The following is a 13567-nucleotide window of genomic DNA, read 5'->3' on the forward strand; positions in this document are numbered from 1 at the left end:
TGGAAAACTCACAGCCCATTGGTTCAGTTCTTAACAGAAATAAACAGGAGAAAGTACTCTCCAAACAATGCATTCTTCTGTCTAGTCTTTCAACTTCTGAGGATAGTGGTATAAGAAAAGTTTTTTTAATTTTATTTTACAAATACCAAGCTTATAAGTGAACGTCTACCCTCAGTTCAACTCATAGATCTCTCCTTAGATTCATGTAAAAATGTAAGCTCAATCATTAAGGTTTGTATAAGTGGATTAATGAGTATAATATGCTATTGGATGGCTCTCCATTACAGACCTCAGAGCCAAAAAGTACTTTTGGTACTGAATTCTCTCTTACAGTAACTTGTGTCATTGTATATAGTGCAAAAATGGAACAGGCAACAATTTCAAAAAAAGTTTTTCTTCCCACTTATCCAGTTTGGCAATGTTTCCGCGTATCCAGCAATCAGCTAGGAGATGAGCAAGAGGCCTCTTTCTAGCTCTTATAAAAGTTCTACACTATCCAGGAAATCCTCTTCTGCATTGTGTATTCCTTTGAGAGAACAATGTTATCCACATGCTCTATTAAATCTTCCAGAGTAAACACAAAAGCCCTTCAGTGACAATACCTGAGCAGGATTCCACTTCAAAGAGTTTACAAAGTACTGATGAGACATAAGAAGCAGAGATGTCATAACGTAGTTATGTTTGTCACAAGTCTGGTTGCTTCAACTACAGGCAGGTTTTTATATTTCCATTTTTAACAGCTCCAAGTGCAAGATCCAAGAGACCTGTATACTTCAGGGAATACAGGTATATAAGTTCATGGGGGTGAAATAACGAAAGAAGTGTTCTGCAGAGTAGACAACTGAAAGTACAACAAAGACTACATTTCAGTTGGCACATAGAAAAAGATCAAAGGAATGCTAGACATGCACCTTGAGCCATGCGAAAGGGATGAGGAAGTGTGTACAAAGATACAAGCATAGAAAAGAAGACAAAGTTTTGCAAAATCTTTATATTCAGTAACAGGACTTGAATTTGATGCAGAGAAAAAGAGGGAAGGACAAAGACTTTTCTAAAGCTGGAATATTCAAACCAATGAACAACATAAGCAGGCTGTAAGGAATCAAGTGAAAGCCAGAAAGAAGACTGTTCAGCTCATGCTTTAAATTTTGCTACTTTTCAAAAAATGAGACCTGAAAGTTTCTTTTCCTCTTAATGTAAGGGAGGTGGGGGGAGGGAAACCAGTTGTTTCTGCTCAGTTTACACTCTCCTTCCCCACTCCCCTTTCCATGCTCTCTTGGCTTGAAAAGCAACACCCCAAAAAAAGAAATTATATTATGATTTCATCCTAAGCTTCGCTTTATGGACTTAACAGGTCTCTTGGATCTTGCACTTGGAGCTGTTAAAATTTCTCTGGAAGCTAAGAAGCACAATACTTGGTGGAGACATTTTGCTTGTTGGATTTTTTGGTTGTGGTGGGTTTTTTTTTTTGGGGGGGGGGGGCAGTTCTTTTAAACAGTCTCTCAGACTGTTTTAATCAACAGCCCAATGACCAAAATGAATAGTTTGTACCAAAGAAATAAAGCTCGACAGTTTTGAAAGAAGGATGCACTGAAGCAAGCATCTTCCTGAGTCCCACTACAACTCTGCTTAGGAATATGGCATCACTATACAGTCTAAGGAAATACAGTCACTTTGGCACCTCACTCTTTCTATGGGGTAAATATTTAGGGGTCCTCTATTAATATATTCTAGGAAACGGGACGATGTCAGAACAGCATTCTGGGCCTCTTCTAGCACTGCTCCTCTGATACAATATAAGTCTATGGAGAACAGGGGAAAGGAGATGGTACCACTGCCAGGACAAGCCCCATGATCAGTTAGGGAAAGAAGGGGAGGCAAAGTTCCAACTAGAACCTACGTTAGACTAATAAAACTGAAACAAATTAGTCAATAGCAGTCATTCTTAAATATTTGAAAGTTACCACACAAGAAAGTAGATGATTTCCAAGCAACTTCAGAATAATTTATTTAAACCAGCACAACTTCTGTGTGCAGCCCACATTAATGTATCAGCTCAGAAAATGTACTTTGTACAGCTACACTTGACATGGCTTCTTTCACCATCACCACCTCTATAAAAAAAAAGTGATTAGCCCACTTACAAGTAAACCACCCTAACCACAGTGCCAACTTGCTGAAACATAGATAAGGGAGGTATTTTTCAAATCAAGTTACATGAATACTTGGACTCTGTTATGAATAAGTAATGATGGAACAAAGTTCCCCAGACTTCAAAACATAAAGTGACAAGTATTATCAGAAACCCATTCAGTCAGCTCATGTCCATAATTAATTGGGTGCAAAGGAAACAAAGATATTCAAAGTCTGCAAGGGAACTCAGAAATTCAATGTGGAATTTGGCAGCATTCACAATCAGGCATGCCCAGATGTCTAATAAATCCACGAAGAGAGCCACAGTAATTTTTTGTCTAAGGAATATATAAGGGATTTTTAAGAGAATATCTAAACCACTAAAAGCATCAGTAAAAAAGATGCTGGGTTTTGTTACGTGTGCACAATAATGTTTCCATAATCAGCATACTCACATTATCCATTCACTTGCTAGTTCTACCATTTCTAAATGTGTTATATCTTGTCAAACACCACAGCTTCTGGCAAACCTACTACTGGATCTCTTAGGTCTTAATTATTTGACAATTCCTTTAAGGAGCACCATAAATGAGAACATACACAGTGCTTAATTTGTGAGTGGTTGTTCTTTTTTTGGTAAGTAAAGCATCACCTGAGGTACTCACGCAAATTTCAGAGAACAGAAATAATGTGATAAATTCTAGTCATTTCCTCTAAATACTGTGGAGTGAAAAAGTATTTTTAGTAGATTGGAGAACTTCACAGGCTATTTCTTTTCTATACATTGTCTCATCTAGCATAACTGACATTCTACAGTTTTCACAGAATCATAGAATGTTAGGGATTGGAAGGGACCTCCAAAGATCATCCAGTCCAATCCCCCCGCTGGAGAAGGGACACCTAGATGAGGTTACACAGGAAGGCATCCAGGAGGGTGTTGAATGTCTCCAGAGAAGGAGAATCCACAACCCCCCTGGGAAGCCTGTTCCAGTGTTCTGTTACCCTCACTGAGAAGAAGTTTCCTCTCATATTTAAGTGGAACCTCTTGTGTTCCAGTTTGTGCCTATTGCCCCTTGTCCTATCATTGGTTGTCACCAAGAAGAGCCTGGCTCCATCCTCCTGACACTCACCCTTTACATATTTACAAACATTAATGAGGTCACCCCTCAGTCTCCTCTTCTCCAAGCTAAAGAGACCCAGCTCCCTCAGCCTTTCCTCATAAGGGAGATGCTCCACTCCTTTAATCATCTTTGTTGCCCTACGCTGGACTCTCTCCAGCAGTTCCCTGTCCTTCTTGAACTGAGGGGCCCAGAACTGGACACAATATTCCAGATGAGGTCTCACCAGGGCAGAATAGAGGGGGAGGAGAACCTCTCTCGACCTACTAATCATCCCCCTTCTAATACACCCCAGGATGCCATTGGCCTTCTTGGCCACAAGGGCACAGTGCTGGCTCATGGTCATCCTGCTGTCCACCAGGACCCCCAGGTCCCTTTCCCCTACACTGCTCTCTAACAGGTCGTTCCCCAACTTATACCAGAACCTGGGGTTGTTCTTGCCCACATGTAAGACTCTACACTTGCCCTCATTATATTTCATTAAATTTTTCCCCGCTCAACTCTCCAGCCTGTCCAGGTCTCGCTGGATGGCAGCACAGCCTTCTGGTGTGTCAGCCACTCCTCCCAGTTTGGTGTCATCAGCAAACTTGCTGACAGTGCACTCTATTCCCTCATCCAAGTTGTTGATGAATATATTGAATAATACTGGTCTCAGTACTGACCCTTGAGGCACTCCACTAGATACAGGCCTCCAACTAGACTCTGCCCCATTGACCACAACTCTCTGGCTTCTTTCCTTCAGCCAGTTCACAGTCCACCTCCCTACCTGATCGTCCAGACCACACTTCCTCAGTTTAGCAGCAAGGATGCTGTGGGAGACGGTGTCAAATGCTTTACTAAAATCAAGATAGACCACATCCACTGCTTTGCCATCATCTAGCCACCTGGTTATGTCCTCATAAAAGGCTATGAGGTTGGTTAAGCGTGACTTCCCTTTGGTGAAGCCATGCTGACTGCCCCTAATGACCCTCTTATCCTTGATATGCCTTGAGATGGCACCAAGGAGAAGTTGTTCCATCACCTTTCCAGGGATAGAGGTGAGGCTGACCGGTCTATAGCTACCCGGATCTTCCTTCTTGCCCTTTTTGAAGACTGGAGTGACATTTGCTTTCCTCCAGTCCTCAGGCACCTCTCCAGTTTCCCACGACTTAGCAAAGATGATGGAGAGTGGTCTAGCAATGACTTCAGCCAGCTCCCTCAGCACCCACGGGTGTATCCCACCTGGACCCATGGATTTATGGATGTCCAGATTGCTTAATTGCTCCCTAACCCAGTCCTCATCAACTAAGGCAAACTCCTCCATTGTCCTGACTTCCTCTGGGGCCTCAGGGGTACGGGGCTCCTCAGGACAGCCTCCGGCAGTGTAGACAGAGACAAAGAAGGCATTCAGTAACTTTGCCTTCTCTGTATCTTCTGTCACCAGGGGACCCACCTCATTCATCAGTGGGCCTACATTGCCTCTAGTGTTCGTTTTATCTGCCATGTATTTGAAGAAGCTCTTTTATTTTAAAGCAAATAAGTAAATCATGTTACAAACTACAGTTTTTCTCTGAGATGTTAAAAACACTATTTCAGTAGTCAGCAGAAGAGGACCTAGAACAGAAGAACAAAATCAATGTTTTAATAAGGTACTAGCTGAAAAGCAGATGTTGTGTCAAAAAATAATTAGGTTTCTGAGCTACACTGCTCATCAATAAAACAAAAACAGAAAATGCTGAGTCTGGGGCTTTAGTTGCCAAATACTCTCCTAAAATCTTGTGTCAGTTCCACTACATACTACCTAAAATAAAACTGTCCTGAATCTGATGGAAGTAACACTCGTGGGTTAAGCACCTGCGGTATACATGCCCAGCTCACAGCTGGAGACAAATGCATGTGACTCATGCAGGGAGGAGTGCGAGATTCATTTTTTTTGTCTTTGACTTATTGTCAGCTACAAAGGATTCTTTGTCTACCCTGAACAACCATAAATTTCAAAGATATTTTGGCACAAAAGGAATGCAAAATTCCAAAATAATTGAGTCCTATTAAGTACCATATAGTTACACAAGACTATCTTTTGATAGAGCAAATATAGATCCTTTCCATATTATAATTACACTGACTGGAAGAATAAGACCCTCATAATCATGAGCATCTATCTAAGAAAAATGCAATTACTCACTTTGTTCCTTTCTTCTTCACAAGCTGAGTAGCACCTACCAGTGTCCTGCAACAAATTAATATTCTCTAAATTTGTGCATCTGAAAAAAGAGCAAAGCTTTTACCTGAATCTAGATATAACAATACTACTGCACTTACCATTTATCAGAAAGCTAATGTTTCAGGCCAAATAGCATGCCTTATTCATGCCAATACTTCTGTTGAAGAACAAGACTAATTGTATGAGCTACCCTGATTTTGGCCTTCCAATAATCCGCTATTCCACTGAAAACAGAAAATTCCAAAGCCAAGTGTAGTGATCAGCTTTAAAGGTATACTGTGTTTGCCAAGGTCACTGATTATTTTACATATTAAGAACTAAAAATTGTCCAAATTTAACAATTTATTCTCTCATGAAATCCAAAACTTTCCCTGTGTGCCAACACTCTACAGCTATTTGTGAAAGACCTGACTAAAGCATTCACAGCACAAAAACCATATAAATTGAGCAATTAACTTGAGACTGGGAATTTAGTCCTTTATCTCTCTCCAGCTGGCTCTAATTTGAGCCAAGTTCTGTTGATGTATAAGAAATAGAGGTTTAACATTAAATTTGGAAGTATGTACTCACAAACTTCATCTGATCTATAGAATTACCTTAAGATACTAAAGTAATATTAATAAAGATATTAATAACATTAGTTTACTTGGTGTCTGACTGCCACAGCAGAAATAAGATGATACTAGCTTGCAGTGTAAGCAGAAAATTTTGTGGTCCCAATTCCTACCTGAGCAAACTTTGTTTACACACAATTTCTTCCCTGAATCTTCTTTCAAAGCATTTCACTTCAGAGACTGTCTTTATCAATAAATTTTAAGTGTGCTTACTCAGTGAAGACAAGTACTTGGAGACTCTCCTAAGCAAAGGACATATTTTCTATTCTTTAGTTTAATTCAACAAATGCATTTCTGGCCACCTGGTAGAAGACCAAGTCCTGCTTGTTTCCCCCATGCAAACAGTTATGGAAGTGTACTTTCGTCCTAGGAAGAAAGGGCTATAGCCACAAGCTTAAAGCTTAAGAACAGGAATCTCAACTTGCGCAGCTCTCTTCTAGTGATGATGCACGCTGTTAGCCTACGCAACCAAAAGGAGGAAACGTATTTTGAGCAGAGGCACACAATGCCAGCTTTAGCTTTTTAGCAGAAGTGACAGAGCTAAATAGCCAAATAGTTTGCTTTGGGACCAAATAACACTTAGATCTGCACGCCTGAGGTTGTAAACTTTATTTTGGCTCCCACTGAAGCTCATTCTACCATGTATTCAGCATTACTATAACTGACTTCATGTAAGCCACAACCAGCCCGGGCTTGTACAATCACACGTTTAATTTGCTGGATAGGCATGCCTTTAGAAAGATAGTTAAATAGTTTACAAACGTTGCTTCAACATTTCCGCATAAATCAATGCAAGACAATCACACAGTTGCTTTTGCAACAGAGTTCAGCACTGTTATAAATTCTACCTGTGAATGACGGAACCTATATATTTGCAAAGCAAAAATAAATGCAGCCAGGAAAGGATGCTTCCAGTACACTGATCTTTCCTCACTTAGCCAGTGTAAAGCAAAAAGTAAAAATTTTTTTTAAAAGGACAAAAAAAACCCTCCAAACAAATATTGTGCACAACAGGTGACTCCAAAGACATTTTACTTTCAGTGACACTGGTGACCTTGCAGAATGTACAAGAAACAAGCAGCAAAGACTTTTGATCTTAATATATTCTCAGCACCCATTCCCACAGAAAACGTGTGTGAGCGCAAAACCTGACCCAGCCTAGAAATGCAGACCCAACGGGACATTGCCCTTGCTCTTCATTGTAGAAAACATTCAGACCCTACTGATGCGTCAAACAAAACCATTCACTTTTAAACCGACTTCAGTATGTTACTGTTTTTTCATCGTCGCTTATTAAGCGCTTAAAATAAGGCTGGAAACCAGAAGGAAACCTTTCCACTAGCACCACCCAGAAATATACCTGGTAAGAAGAGCAGTCCCCCTTCAAGACGAACTCTGAAGCGTGTCCTCTGCAGCCCCTGACCGTGGCCTCACACCCCGCACCAGCCCGCCCGCGAATCCCAACGGTCACCAACGGCCACCAACGGCCCCGGCAGCGCGCGGTCCCCGCCCACGGCCCCACAGCACGCCTCGTGCCCGCAGGCGGGATCCCCCTCAGGCCACCCGGACTGTGCTTCCCTCGACCAGGCGAAACCCTTAAGTGCCACTCAGGGGAAGGGATCCCTGAGGGGGACGTGACTAAGGGGGAGCCGCAGGGCTTGGCTGCAGCGAGCGAAGCTCCACGACCTGCCCTCCTCCGCCCGCCACCGCCAGCTTCGCAGGCAGCTTCCCGCTGGACCCTTCTGCCCTCACCCCGGCCGCCCCTCCAGGGCCGGTGGGCGGGAGAGCCCACCCGCAGAGAGCCGCGCACCTCTGCCGCTCAGCCCCAGAGCGTCGCTCACCTCAGCCCGCCAGGGCGACTCCCACCTTCGCAGCCCGCCGTGTTGCCGGTCCCCCTCGCCCTGGAGAGCCCGCCGCCTCCGGCCGCCCACGCCCCCGCGAGCCCCGCAGCCGCTCACCTGGCCCCGGGAGATCGCCCGTCCCGTCCCGTCCCGTCCCGCGCCGCCGCCCCGCCGCGCTGCCCGCTCGGCACTGGGCGCAGAGACGCGGCGGCCGGCCCCCGCAGCTGGGGCAGCCGCTGGACGCGCTCGGGGGGCGGAGGCAGGCGAGGGAGGTGCTGCGAGAAGCTGAGAGGGAACCCAGCGCGGCGGCGGCCGGTGGGGCCGCCTGGGAGGTGCCCCCGCGCCCCTTCGCAAGGCGGGCGCGGCGGCGGCTGCGGGCGCCTCCCCGGCCGGCGGCCCCACGGGTGCGGGCGTCGTCCCCGGCTGCTGCGGGGAGCGCGGGCCTGGCGAGGCAGCTCCTGAGGCGTTCGGCTGGCCGGGGGCAGGTCGAAGGGTTTAAAGGCAGCAAGCAGCAGCTGGATACAGCGAACTCCGGGGGACGAATCACCGCTCCGATTAAACTGTTTTAAAGTCCTTGGTGGAAAACACCTTCAGTGCTAAAACAGCCTTTCTTTTTTTTTTCCTTGTCTAGCTTACTTCACTTTATAACAGACTTAACTACATTAAGCCCTAATGTAAATGTAGTTTTTCAGAATTAGCAGCTTTCATTCGATTTCGTTTGAGATTCATTCCTTCAGTCAGTTCACATTATTGACAGTGTAAATGAACTTCGCTTAGCCATCAGAACGACAGCAGTAAGCTGCAGCTGTGGCCCTACTCTTCCCTCTTTTTAATTGCTTGGGATAAAGTGAATTCTGAAAATGCAGACTTTTCAGTGACCTTTTGTTTGTTTGTTTGTTTGTTAATTGCTTAATGTACCAAAATGTTTAGGAACTGCTCTCTGGGTGTGGGCTGGAGCTTTGGTCACTAGGCACTGCTGAGAAGAGCCTGGCTCCAGGGCACAGCTGGGCAAAGCAGTTCACACTGCACATCCTGAGGGAAAGGTTGGAGCCTTAGGCAACAGCTCTCCTCAGTGTTGCTGAAGGTGAGACAGGGATAAATTCTACAAATTCCACAGACAGCAGGTGTTCCTAGGGATGCAGTGTAATGAGTCCACATGATGAGTAGGATTTCATAGAGAAGTACTTGTAAAGAAGAGCTGGGATTAGATGAAGAGGCTTGTTTCATTTTGCTTAGATTGATAGTGTCTTTGGATGCTTTGGAGTCAGCATCCAGTGAAACATAAAACCAGTGCTTTTGCAGTTCCTTACACAGGAAAAAACAGGAGGCATTTATCTTTCTCTGCCTTGATTATCTTCAACTTCCTCAAATGTTTAAGTACCACAAATGGTGTTCTCTTCCTACCTTATACCACCTGAGAGAATTACGTCTCCTTCATGTTGATCGGGATGTCTGAGGTCAATAAGGAAGAAGAGAAAAATTGTCCTGAAGCTAATGCTAAGGGTGTGATATATGAGAATATTGTTTGTCTATGAAAAGACTTGCCCAGTGGTTCTACATCAGTGCTCTTTTGACACATCCACAGTGTGCTTTATTAATGTAGCTTAGTGATGTCTCAGCAGAAAGGCCGAAACTTTGAATGATGCTCGAAACTGAAGGCCAACTTACCTCTGGACATGTTACACATTGGCAGTGCAGGGTTATTAAGCTTATTGTGTTGCTTCTTGTGTGAATAGTTACCAGTGTACAGATAAATGGAAGTCTGTCCCTGTCCACTGGGCACCTGTGACAAACGCCACATTGTTTTGGATAAAAATCAGCCAGTGTCAGAATTTTCAAGCACTGAAATGTAGCTGTAGGCAATTACCTCAAAATTCCTATTCCCTTTCTACTCAGGCCAAGTTAATTTATTATGAGAAAATAAAGTGTAATTTACAAAGGAAACTACTCAATTTATATCTGTAATTGTTTATTTAAACTTGTAATTGTTTGTTTAAACTGTCTATTACATACAACTGGGTAGTGTCCAGTATCATGCAGAGAAACTAAACAGAACAGATGGGTAATGACCTACAAGCCAGGGCTAAGTAAAGAGCTTAATTCCCAGAATGTATTTTTATAGCTGTGCTTAGCTGGAAAAGTTCCTGAAATCTATGTATATTCACTCAGATACCAGTACACCAGCTATACAGTTCCAGGACTACATTGAGTCTGGCCAGTGTCACATGCAAGCCAAAGGCAAACTCATATGCACTTAGCAAGAAAACGTAGATTATAGCAGGTCTGAGCAACAAGCATGGATAACTGAATGATAAAGAACTTTTCAGTCCCATTAGTTTTGTCTTGTTTTTGAGAAAATGGAAAAAAAAAAAAAAAAAAAGGAAAGGTTGCCTTAATTCAGATTGCTCAATACCTCCTTTGTTGTGTGGTTGTGCAATACTGAGCACCGGTTTAGTAGGAACAGCAGGTGACATATGCAGGTTTAAGAGAATGGAGAGAAGGGGCAAATCTTCTCTCCTCAGGCAAGATGATCATATTAACAACATCTTGAATAAAGCTAATAGTTCCTGGAGCTGGAAGAGTCTCTAGAAATTTGCTGATCAAAAGGTGACTAACTTGAAAACGGGAGCATGGATACCATAATCTGGTGTTGATATAAATTGTGCCGTGCACCCACCTACTAGAGATTACTGGATTTCAAGGATTTGACAATTCAAGCATTTTATTTTCACCTGTGTTCAACAAGGTTGAACATAAAAACCCCAACAGTGACTTCAACGAAGGCAGTACCTAAGTTCCCGTTAATTTCCCCTTTACCAGAACTTCATGTTATGCTTTCTAATTGATTTGGGATTATTATTTTTTCCTTTAAACTCTTTCTTTATTTATGCGTGTGTGTATCTGTGTTTCCTAGGGAGATAAGACATTGCTGTGACATATTGCAGCATTCATTTCATGTTTATAATTTATGTATCCAAATGGGACTTGTTCTAATGATGTAATTCATGTCTCGGTAGGGAAAAACACAAGTAATTGATAAGTGAAAGGAGATGGGAGAAGTGGTGGAAGAGGTGAGGTCTGTTTGCCTTTTCATTCGTGCTCTGAAGGTAGGATGCTGTTGTTTCACAGGTGCTCGACAGGACAGACATCCTGTGCTTGCTTCTCCCTGATCCTTCCCTTTTACTAGTGTGCAGGATTGGAGATTGCTTTGCCCTGTGATCCATATATGGTCAATCCCAGAGAGTTTCAGTAGATTATTCTTTTAAAAAGAAGTAAGCATAAAGTTAGGGGGACGACTGCTTCAATGAATCATGTTAAGGTAGCACCATTTATATCTAACCTACTCAATTTAAAAACAAAGCAAAAAGGCGTTCTGATAATCTACATGGCTTTGGATTTTGTGGGGTTTTATCCTCTTCTTTGCCACATTAAATGTTTCTGTGAGCACCAGAAACTGCCTGGAGGTACAAAGAAACAGTTAAAATGGTTATACTTCTTTATTTAATATATAAATATAGTCCCCCCCCCACCAGTCATTCATGTTCTGTTCTATAATCTCATATACTTGTTATGAGTCATGTAAATTACAGATTATTAGGTCAAAAGTAGCTTAGGTGTTTTTTTTAAACTGATGGTGACATTGAAGATTAAATAAAATCATCTATGAGTCTTTCAGTCTATTTTCTGCATTCGGTATTACAAAGGTGTAAACAATGGGTGAGCAATTTTAGGATAAGGAAATGATATGGACTAGCTGTGATGCTGAAGGGAGTTAAACATATCAAGGGAGGAGGATCTTAAGTCTAATCTTAAAACTGCACATATTTAGCACAAAGTTGAGAGCTCAGTTTGTGAAAAAGAGTCTGCCTCTGTTCAAAATTTGTGCCTGACCACAAATCCATATCTTACAAGAGAGTCCTTGGAGTAGATATACCTATCTAACATTCTAATAGAATAACTACTTATTAATATTCTTTTGTCAGAAAGTAGCATATAGGTGTGGATACTATGAACACAGTGTTTGCTGAATGTCAACTGAACCAATATGTAAAAGAAATCTCTTAGATATGTAATCATTAAATAAGGAGGTTTAGTCTATCCAGCTGTGATTTTACACGTGTTGTCAAACAGTAAGTACAACGCCCGGGGTAAGATTTTCATTTGACTGTTGCAGTTTCTTCATGAAACAAAAGAAATATATAATATCTTCTCTACTGAAGGTCCAAATGATATTATTAATATTAATATTAACTATATCTCTGTGGTTAACTTCTAAGCCTCAAGTCACCAAAGAAACATGCATTTCACTATTTAAAAAAAAAAAAAACATGTTTCAAGAGTCGTGTCTTGTATCATTACTGATGACAAGTGATATTTATGTTCACCAGGTTATTTGACCCTGCTGAACTCCATGTTGCAGGTCCTCTTGCTTACAGACACACAATGGTGCATTCCAGCTCAGTGGCCCTTTTGCATTTACATTCCAAAATGGGATGGGAGGCAATTTGTTAGGCCAGGCCAAAAGAAAAGAGAAATCTCTGGTTTGTTTAGCAAAATTTCATTATACTTATACAAAGAATGAGTGGTTATACATAGCAGCAGGATGAACATTCTTCTCTGTTGTGTGGTCAGCCCTTCAATGGTTCACTCTCTGCATACGTTTCCTTGCAACACTCCATTTTGTGGAATTAAGAGCCTTCATTATTACCTGTTGGAATTAAAAGGGAATGGAGCACAAAACGAAATGCAAGAAATTAGATTTAAACATAAAAACCCCCCTTTTTTACGGTGAGGGTGATCAAACACTGGACCAGGGTGCCCAGAGAGGTTGTGAAGTCTCCTCCCTTGGAGATACTCAAAAGCTGTCTGCATACAGTCCTGAGCAACCCCCTGCAGCAGCCCCTGCTCTGAGCAGGAGGTTGGACCAGACAATCTCCAGAGGTGCCCTGCAGCCTCAGCCAGTCTCTGACGCTGTGAGAACAACTGCCAACATGTTGCTTTCTCTCAGTATAAAAATACATGTTTGGCCAAGAAAAGGACAATGATCCTCAAATTGTAAAAAACTTGAAGGTGACTAAAGGCTCGTGTACCCAAAAGCCCAGACCAAGGTCCTAATTAACATTATGGGAAAATACAAAGAAGAGTTGCCAAGGAAAGCAGTTCCAAAGAGAACACCTGGAAAGAATAATAAAACCTTTCAGTTCTCAATTTATGGCACTCACTCTCTTTAAACTATACCAACACTTGTCTTTCCATTAAACAAACATTTTAATGGATTTGTAAATTGTTCATAAAAAATGAGTCTGTGTGGATCTTGGCAGGCAAATTCTCATTCTGGGAACATTTCATATTTTTGCTTTTTTAAAAAAATCTTAATTTACAAAAAAGCTGTGTTAACCTCCGAAAGTTTACACTAACTCTAGTGATTCCACATTAAATACTCTTGTGTAGTAAGACCTTGATCATAGCGTGAACTGTTAAAATAAAGTCAAGGAGGTTACTATACTCCTGTTGATTCTCCACTCTACATAACTTGTAAAGAAACAGAGGAGGATCTTTTTTTATCAGGGAACACTTTTCCAATGTATGGTCTGCAATGTGTATCTTTCACACACTAGGGAAAGGATTTTAGCTTTCAGGCCAAGTCCTTTCTTCCCT

This window comes from Caloenas nicobarica, chromosome 1 (genome assembly GCF_036013445.1).
Source record: "Caloenas nicobarica isolate bCalNic1 chromosome 1, bCalNic1.hap1, whole genome shotgun sequence".
NCBI lineage: Eukaryota > Metazoa > Chordata > Aves > Columbiformes > Columbidae > Caloenas > Caloenas nicobarica.